This window comes from Pyrgilauda ruficollis, unplaced genomic scaffold (genome assembly GCF_017590135.1).
Source record: "Pyrgilauda ruficollis isolate IOZ18807 unplaced genomic scaffold, ASM1759013v1 scaffold3, whole genome shotgun sequence".
Classification (NCBI taxonomy): domain Eukaryota; kingdom Metazoa; phylum Chordata; class Aves; order Passeriformes; family Passeridae; genus Pyrgilauda; species Pyrgilauda ruficollis.
The window spans coordinates 5,428,890-5,438,520 of NW_024524377.1; positions in this window are offsets into that span (position 1 = coordinate 5,428,890).

The window sequence follows — 9,631 nt, forward strand, 5'->3', positions numbered from 1 at the left end:
TGTCCAAGTCAGATAAACATGGAGCTGTCTGCAAGGTAAAGGAGAGACAGTGCCTGATGCATCAGGGGCTGAGCCAGAGGGGCTGAGCATGGGTTATGGGGCAGGGGAATGGGAGGTGCATCCCACAGCACAGCCCGTGTGTTTTGCCAGGTGAAATTGAGGTTCCTGGGGTTGTTCTGGTGGTGGACTTGGTCAATTGATGCTTCAGCTCCTCACTGCATGGATGTGGAAAAGCCTCTGAGCACCTGTGCTGGGAATCTGTGTGGTGATGGCAGGTCTTCGCTGGCACAAATACTGCCCACCAAATACCTCTGGTCCCTTGCTCCCCATCCTCCTCCTGTTGTACTCTGGAAAGGTTTCTCATATGTTGTCTGTGCCCTACAGAGCTAAGTAGATCAAAACTAATGATCAAAGAGAGGGCAGGAGACAATGCTCTCTGACCTGTGGGGTCAATGTCTCATTTTGCAGCGCTCTGCAACTGCTGTTCTCTTTTTCTTTTTTCCTTATTCCATTATGTCCATAATTCCCCTAATGAATGGGGTGTGTTTGCTGTGGCAATGGCAGCAGAGCTGAGCACCAGGCTGGGAAGCCAGAGATGGCATGGGGACTGGGGGACTCTGTGCCATGGTGGTGGTGTCCAGACCGTGGTCATGGTTCAGGTGTGCTGCCTGGACACAGCCTTCCCCTTCATGCCTGCTCCCACCTCCTCCCAGCTGAGGAACCTGCTGGATAGCAGTGGTTAGCTGCTTTCTGCAGGTGATGGCTGTCAGGGCCCAGTGCTGTGACCCACTCTAACCCTGATGAGAATTTTCCAGCCTCCAAGAGACAGGGAAACCAAATAGCACACTAATTTTCCAATCCCCTAGCCCCTGATGAGAATTGCAGCAGCTGCTTTTCCAGCCTCCAACAGACAGGAAACCAAATAGCACACTAATTTTCCAATCCCCTAAGAGTTTAACCATGTTATAAATGGGTGTACAGAGGGACAGATAAAACACACCTTGTGTAGGGCAAGAGGTGGGGTTTGAACGGACAGACCAGCAGCTGGGGTCTCCATGGTTTTCCTTCTTGCAGCACCTCCGTGCAGCCTGGAGCCCTGACTTTCACTTGGAAGGTTAATTATCCTTTAAATGAGAAATGTGGCTGGCTCCAGCATTTAGAGCAAGGTTAAGAACCTGGACAGAGAGCTTGCACAGCGCTGAATCCTGCAGATCATTGCAGGTGGGCATCCAGAGCTGGGCTGGGAAGAAGGGGCAGCTTTCTTTGCCTGCTCCTTAGCCCATCCAAGCATCTTCCCTGACAGCTTTTGTGACCACATGCATGCCTCTTGCTGGGTACACAGGCTGTTGGTCACAGAAATGGAATTTTTGTTAAATACATAGCTGTGTAGCAATTTATTCATTTTCAGAGTTCTTGCTCTGCAGAAACTCAAGCAGGTCAGAGTAGCTTAAATAAAAACATCTGAGGGGAAATTCATTGGCATAAGAAATTGCTTTTAAAAGTTTCATTCAAAACACACTGGAAATGTGAAATTTTCTTGCCAGAAAATATTTGCACCAGTCTGATCCTATCTGCAGGGTTTTCCTCTCCTGGTGGGCAGTGCTGGCAGCTGCTCAGCCCTGATCCTGGCAGAGGAGGAGGTGCTGCTGCTGCAGGACTGTGGGATGTAGGGCTGCTGTGAATCATCCCCTGGTGCATCCCCTGAGTCTCCTCAGATGTGCGACCCCTCCCACCTGCTGCTGCAGCCAAAGCCAGAAAAGTGATATAAGTCTCTTTGCTGCTTTGTTTGCTATCTTTGCCAAAGGAAAAAAAAAATTCCTCTTCATGGGTATTAATGACAAGGCAGGATTTAAATTGTCTCTCTGCATTTAAGCTGTGATTCACCTCAAATACCATTTGAGGTTTTTTTTTCCCATTGTTCAGCATAAGGATAACTTCACATACTTCATTTTGGGTGTGTTTGAGCAGCCCAAAGAAAAAAAAAATATTTTCCTCTTCGTGGGTATTAATGACAATGCAGGATTTAAATTTCTCTGCATTTAAGCCCTGATTCACCCCAAATACCATTTGAGGTTTTTTTTCCCGTTGTTCAGCATAAGGATAACTTCACATACTTCATTTTGGGTGTGTTTGAGCAGCAGAGGAGAAGAGAGAGGGACTGGACATTCCTAAGGCAGGACAAATATCTGGACACAAAGAGGAAGGTAACGATGGTACAGGGGCTCCTCTCACTGTCTGGGGTGGTGGATGAGGAAAGGCACTTCTCCAATACATGATAAACAATCCATACCTGGTGAAGAAGCAGAAGAACGGAGCTGCAGGGCTGGGAGATTCCTTGCTTCAAGCCTGGAGCTTTTGGGCAGCACCATGGCCCAGCCTGGAGACCTCCATCACCTTCCACCCCTCGCCCAGGCTCTGGCAGCAGGATCCAGACTCATCTTCCTGAGGGTTTTCTGCTGCAGTGAAGTTATGACTGGAGGTGTCAGCATTTCAGCAGGGGGATGGTGCTCAGCTTCACATAGGGAATAAAAAAAGGAGCAGGAGAATATAAAATAAGAGGCAACTGCAAAGATATAGAAAAACTTAATTCAGTTTTTATAGTATTTGTATTTGCCTTAACAGCCTTGGCTTGCCACTGACACAGTGCACTGGCCTAAGTGAGCAGGTAGAATGTGCACGTTAACTTGGTAAACACAACTGACTTTTCAATATTGTCTTTATATTGATGTGCACAGGCAATATTGAAAAGGCATTTTACTCATTCACAGCTGGATCACACACTGTGAAGCTGTCATGGATATTATTAGACTTTAGACAGAAGTGGCTCAGAAAACTCCAAATCTGCCCTTTAAAATTAAACAATTAAAATGTGATAGGAAAGACCATTTAACAGCCAGGTCTTTATATGATGAGTGCAAGTCTTGAGTGACTTACTGGATATTTTTATATGGTGCCCCTCTGCCATGATTTTTAGGTATTACATGGAAATAATGTGATAATTAAAATCTGGTGTGTTTTTTGAGTAAGTTACATGACAGAGGGATGGGTCACTTATGGCCCTGAGGTGCCTGAGCTCTCTGAACACCAGTGGGGATGGTACCCCTGCAGTGTGGAGCCCTTTGCCCCAGGGGTTACTGCCTGTGTGCTCCAGTGGGGTTTTGGATAAGCAGCTCCACAGTAAAAAGGTGAAGGCAGTCAGGAAAAAAGGAGGGGAAGGACTCACAGGCTCTTGTTCTTAGCAGCTGTAATATAATAACAGTAAAAAGAAATTTAAATTAGATTGCTCTCCAAGATTATTACCCAACAATTGGTCAAGGAGTCACATAACTAATCAAATTGTTACACTTTATGCCTATTAAATATCTGTTGATGCATTTTCTCTCTCCTCTTTTCTTGCAGGAGCACTGATCATTTTGTTGTTAAGTCTGATGTTGGGTACAGGTGGGAATAGTGCTGCTAGAGCCCTTGGTCTGTGTGCTGCTGTGTTTTGGGGAAAACCACAAAGCCTTCAGTGTATGATTTACTGGAGCAGCAAAACTTGCTCATCACTTCCTTGGCTCACCTGAGCTGAAAAGAGCTGAAAACACAATCTCCTCTTAAAACAACCCTGCACGCAGCTGGGTGTAATTCAGCCCACAGCTTCTGCTGCCTTAATTCACAAAGATCAATTTACAGAGGGAAGCCTCCAGCTAACTGACGCCAGGTGGTGGCTTTGGCTTCCTGAGGGGGAGGGTGACAAATACAAGTGGCCTGAAACAAATCAAGGGCTAATGCTGTGCCACAGAACGGTGCCGGATGCCTTCTGTCTGCGGGTACCTAATAGAGCTAATAAGCAGCTAACATTACTGCCTGATTTGGCAGGAATTATTACCTGCTGAATGGCTTAATAGATTTCCAGTCCCTCTGTGTGTAATTTTCACTCATCCCCAAAGGAAAGCTATATAATGTTTGTCGTGGTTGTTTGTAGAATCGGGATGCACCACAGGTGCACTTTGAACTTCATAAACTGCTCTGTGTTACATCCCATTATGCTTCTTGTGGGCTGTAATTACTGGGAGCTCTTCTGGGGCAGCGACTGCTACTTGGGATGTGATTTCTGAAAGCAGGACCTTACGCTGTCTGGCCTCCCTTTGTCACTGCAGTGTTTGCCTTCATTATCTGTAATGCACAGACATTGGTAAATCTGCCCAAGTAACTCTTGGACAGCTTAAAATATGTTTAAGTGGTTGCATTCAGAGGTGTTTTTTATGAGGGCTCTGCTTTTAAATAAAGATCTTGAAAAATGGTTTTGACTAGTGGACCTTTTTCAATAGCTTTTAAAAACAGCGTATTTAAATTAGCAACATGGTCACAGGTTTAATCATTTAGGTGGCCTATCTTATAGGAAACTAATTCACTGTTTCGGATTCTAGTTCAAGAGGAAGAAACAGATTCCAGTAATGCTTAGAAGTTATAAATTAGATTCTGACAAGATGCCCTATACCCATGCCCCTATATTAGGGGAGGAATGGTGTGATGTGGGTGTGAAATGAAGAGAAGGACCCAGGCATTGAACACAGAGGGATCCTGCTCACATTCATTAGCCAAGATGATTGCAGCAGCCAAATATTTGATTAAAGGGTATATAAAAATACCCATTAAATAAAATAAGCCTGCCTGGGTCTTTGGCTGGTGTGTCTGAAAATGCCATAACCCTGGAACTGCAGCGTGCAAAGCGAGGGAAGACTCTCTGAACTGCCCACCTAAGGGACCTGTGAAAATTAATGGCACAGCAGAAATGCTCTGTAAAGGTCAGCCAGGACTGTGTGTGGAGCCTGGGAGCTCAAAGCACTTGTTTGGCACAGGGCTGCCTGGTGCAATTGTTTTTCAGCACAGTGGGGTTTTAATTACAGTGACACTTCGTGCATCCCCTGGTTCTTCTGTCAGAGGAAGTGGGGGAACTCCCCACCCAACAAAACAAACCAAACCTGCTGCCTGCTCCAGACTGGTGCACTGCCACCATTTAGCAAAGAGACTTTAAGAGAGCACAAAGGATTTTGTTCATGAGGTTGCAGCCCATCGAGGGCTGATAATGGCACAGGAGTTTTGCTTGTCACATCCGAATGCCCTGGCTGGGTGGCAATCCCTGTGATCCCAGGCTACCACCAGGTACAGCCAAAAATACACCTGTAAAAAAGGGGTACTGCTTGTAATCTGGGCAGGTTGTTTGTGAAATATCTTTTTAAAAATATACCATAAGTGTATTATATCCTCAGTAATACTGCCTTGAACAAGGAAGTAAAAATGTGGATGCTCTCCTGGCAGAAGTGAGGAAAATCAGAGCTATAAAGGGTCTTTTAAAGCTCCATTTTTGTTATGACTTCAACATTGCTAGAGCTAGCTTAAAATAATGCCCATGTCCAAGGGTTTTTGCAAGTAGAAAATGTAACAAAAATCCAAACAGCCATCTAATGGTGAGAACAGTCACTATTTCATGGGAAGAAAAGTGTGTTTTCTTGCTACGCACAAAAGCTAGAAGGGCATAAAAAGATGTCATTCCTGTTTGTAATGCTGAAGCTTCACCAAAACTGCAGAAAAGATCACTCAGGAATGTTTCTATTTTATCTTTAGTTAAGTGGGAAACTGCTAGAGCAGCAATGCCTTGCTGGGGTGGGAGGTTTTTTCTGGGGCAGCCCAGAGGAGGTGGCTGGGCCAGGACTGTGGCTGTGGCTGGCTACCAGGGTCTGGGGAAAGTTGTCTTGTGCTGGTCCAGGCTGGGTGCAGGATGCTCCCATCCTGCCTCTGGAATCTGTGGCACTTCACAGGCAGCTGGATCTGGCTGTCAGGGAGGGTTCCCTGCTCTTCCAGCAGGCTGATTCACATTCTCTCCACACACAGCTCTATTGAAACCTGCTTGCATTTCTTTGGATGTTGCCATTTTGCAAAATCCTCAAGTGTGTAGCTGTCATGTCTCCTTCTTCCTGATCCTCAGCAGTCCTTGCTGTCCTCCTACCAATCATGCCAGTGTATCCAGTGTACTGCCTGCCTCTATTCCCTCTGGAGCAGCAGAACCTGTGGCAATTGCAGGGAACAGCCCTGAGCCATGGTCACATTTTGATTATATTTACCAGTTTCTGCTCACCTTACACTCACCAGATTTATTGTCTGTTCTTGGGCTACTTCTGTTTTGTTGCTTTCAAAGCTTCATTCTCTTCCTGAATAAAAAGTCCACATTTTGGATTGTATTTTCTATATATACACAAGGTGGCCTTTTTCTTCTCTCATTTAGATAATACCTGTCTAACTTCATTATCCTCTCTGGACTTCTCAGCCTCTGAATTAGTCTGTTCTACAAATGTCAGGGATCTGCCACTAACTCCCCATGACACATGGTGAGGGAAGTTATTAAAAAATTCTGTCCCTAAGTGGTCCCCTTGGTGCCCCAGTGCCACTTTAGCCATGGAGCTGGTGTGCAGTGTGCTGCCTCAGGGCTCTGTCCCCACGGCTGGGTGATGTTCCTGCTCTGAGTCAGAAGGGGATGCCAGGTTTCATTTGCATCTTGTTGTGGTTTAACCCCAGGTGACAACTCAGCCCCACTCAGCTGCTCACTCACTCCCACAGAATGGGATGAGGGAGGGAATTGGAAGAGTGGAAGTGAAAAAAGTAGTGGGCTGAGATAAAGACAGCTCAATAGGTGAAACAAAAGCTGTTCCCTCAAGAAAATCAAACCAGGGAATTCATTCTCCACTTCCCGTGGGCAGGAGGGTGTTCAGCCATCGCCAGGAAAGCCAGGCTCCATCACACACAGAGGAGGAGACTTGAGAAGGCAAACACCACTCCTTCAAATATCCTCCCCTTCCTCCTCCTTCCCCCAGATCTGTTTGCTGAGCTTGATGCCCTGTGGTCTTAGGTTGCAATGCAAGATATAACCAAAAGTGTTGTTCTATCACCACCTGTTAAAACCAGATGGGGCAGTTATCTTCTGTTAATGAGCCAGCTGCTAAAACCAGGTGGGGCAATTTTCTTTATCTCTTCCCAAGATTCATCCTCCTTCCAGGAGATCTCTTCTGTTCGTGTGCCAGTGAGTGTCACTGCATGACTGATAAAATTCCATCATCCCATTGCAAGGTGCTCTGCCCAGGGGGAGGAGCCAAGCATTCCTACCTGGATAGAATCTGAGATTTGGAACGCCCCAGCAGCCTTTTCCCACTGGATTCTCAGAGGAAGACTGGACCCATGTGCACCACCACCAGACCTTAGGAGGAGAACTGCTCCTTTCTGCAGGATCATGTCTTCAACAGTACCACACCTGTCCAGAAGGATTGCAGCCACCATTTAATCAAACTAGTACCTACACCTTGACCAACAGGTTATATTCTGAATCTGTCAGTGTTGTTTTTTGGGTTTTTTTGGTGTATTAATGCACATTAATTTTCCTAGTAAAGAACTGTTATTTCTATTCTCATATCTTTGCCTGAGAGCCCCTTAATTTAAAATTATAATAATTTGGAGGGAGGGGATTTACATTTTCCATTTCAAGGTGGACTCCTGCCTTCCTTGACAGCTGTCTTTTCAAACCAAGATACATGTCTGGGATATCCCTTGGCTCAGTTGGGCTCAGCTGTCCTGTCCCTCCCAACTCCCTGTGTACTCCCAGTCTCCTCGTTGGTGGGGCAGGATGAGGAGCAGAAAAGGCCTGAGCCCTGTGAATGCACTGCCCAGGGAAAAGGAAAGCATCCCTGAGTTATCAGCACTGGTTCCACAAAAAAAATACAAAACACACGCCTTACCATGAAAAAAAAATTACTCTATCCCAGCCAAAACTGGGACATACCTGTAAGGCAATTGCTTCTTGGTTTTATCTGACCCTTTCTAAAGATGTTCTTGTTTATCCCAGGTGAAAACAAGAGGAAATCATAAAGCCTCATTAGTTCCCTCAGAGAAAAATCTGTCCTGCCTGATAAAAAGGATGTGAAGGGGAGAAGATAGTGGTAGGAGATGGGATATCTGAGACTCATGGGGAATGGACTGCTCGCCTCCCCACCTACTAATTGACTACATTTCTTGTGCAGTTGAGCTAGAGGAGAAATCTTGAGGCCAAATAATAATAATAAAAATAATAATTCAACCAGGAATACAAATCATGGGAATGTGAGTAAAATGTAAAACATTTTTGCTAGGTAGACTGCAGAGCCCCAGTATACCCTGGAGATTTCATAAATCTAATGAAGCTTTCACACCTTCAGGGACAGGGCTTAAGCTGCTGGGCTTCCTATCCATCTTGGGATCAATAGTGCAGTTAAGTCAAAATCACCTGCAAATAGAGAACACAAGACTGGGAGTACAGTTCATCTCTCACAGAGGAAGCAGAATAATAATCAAAAAGTCCAAGCCAGCGAATTTCAAACTTTCAGTGTCTTCTGTGATGCTGCTTTTTTTGGGATGACCAAACAGTAATTCAGGAAAATGTTAATGTGGGCACAGGTAGTTTTGCATATGGTAGGATCCACCAGACACCTTCACTTTGGGGGCCATGGCTTTAAGGCACTGGGTAAAGAACAAGATCTCAACCAAGTCACCAAACCTGGCAGAGCTGGTGGGGGAGGTGAGCGACCTCAGCTTGTGTTCATTGTCACCTGTGTAGGGGCCAGGTGTGGAACTTAGTGGGGAAATATCTGCAAGCATTGGCAGAACATCTGGGGCAAGAAACACCCAGCTCTCATTGAGGTGGAACTCACCCTTCCACCTCCTCCAGCCCAAAACCAAAAATAATTCAGATTAACTACCAAATGGCTGAGGTACATTGCAGCACAAATTATTTTATTCCCTGTGACTTTCTTTCACGTCATGCAGTATGTAAAGCTTTGGCAGTGGGTAAGTGACAATATAATGGAGTAGGAAAAGTCCTGCTTGAGAAAAGTAAATTAAAATTTTGCCTTTGCAAGGGTGGAACAGCTATAAAGTTATTAATCTTTAAGAGGTGATTGCATGGCAATGAGTTGCCTTGTGCTGGAAAGAAAAAAAAGGTTATGTTCTAGAGGGTGAAATTAAGGGAGCTGACTGCAGTGGTTAAATACACCATATATCCTGGGGTTATGCTGTTGACATGAGCCTGTGTGATGCCCAGAAGTGAAAACAGAAGGTTCTGGAAAGGGAGAAATGAGCAGAAAAAGGGGACAGCCAAGTAGAGGACAGGTGCTGAGAGTGGACACCTTCAGGGGACAGGTAACCATGGGGAGGACGTTGGTGAGGATGCAGGGACCTCTCTCAAGACACTGTTTTTTTCCTCCAGGCTGGCAGCCAAGATGAAAGTTAAGCTTCAGTTTTGCTGGGGTCATGTAGGAGTGAGATCTGATGGTCTGCCCACTCACACAGGGATTTGGGGAAGAAGGGATGTGCTGCAGGAATGGCAGTCCTGTATCTCCCTCACTAGAGGTGTGAGCTAAGTGGGCCGGGGAGGGAACAGACAGCTTGGAAAGAGGTGGAGGTGTGAAAGAGGGCCCTGCTCAGAGATCTTGAAGGTCTCACTCTTCCCTCTGCATGCTTTGCACCTCAGAGGAAAGGAATACCTTCATGCTTTCATTCCAAGTAATAATCTTGTGTGGCTTTAATCACCTCTCAGATCCTGAATCTGCAGAAAAAGAGTGGATTG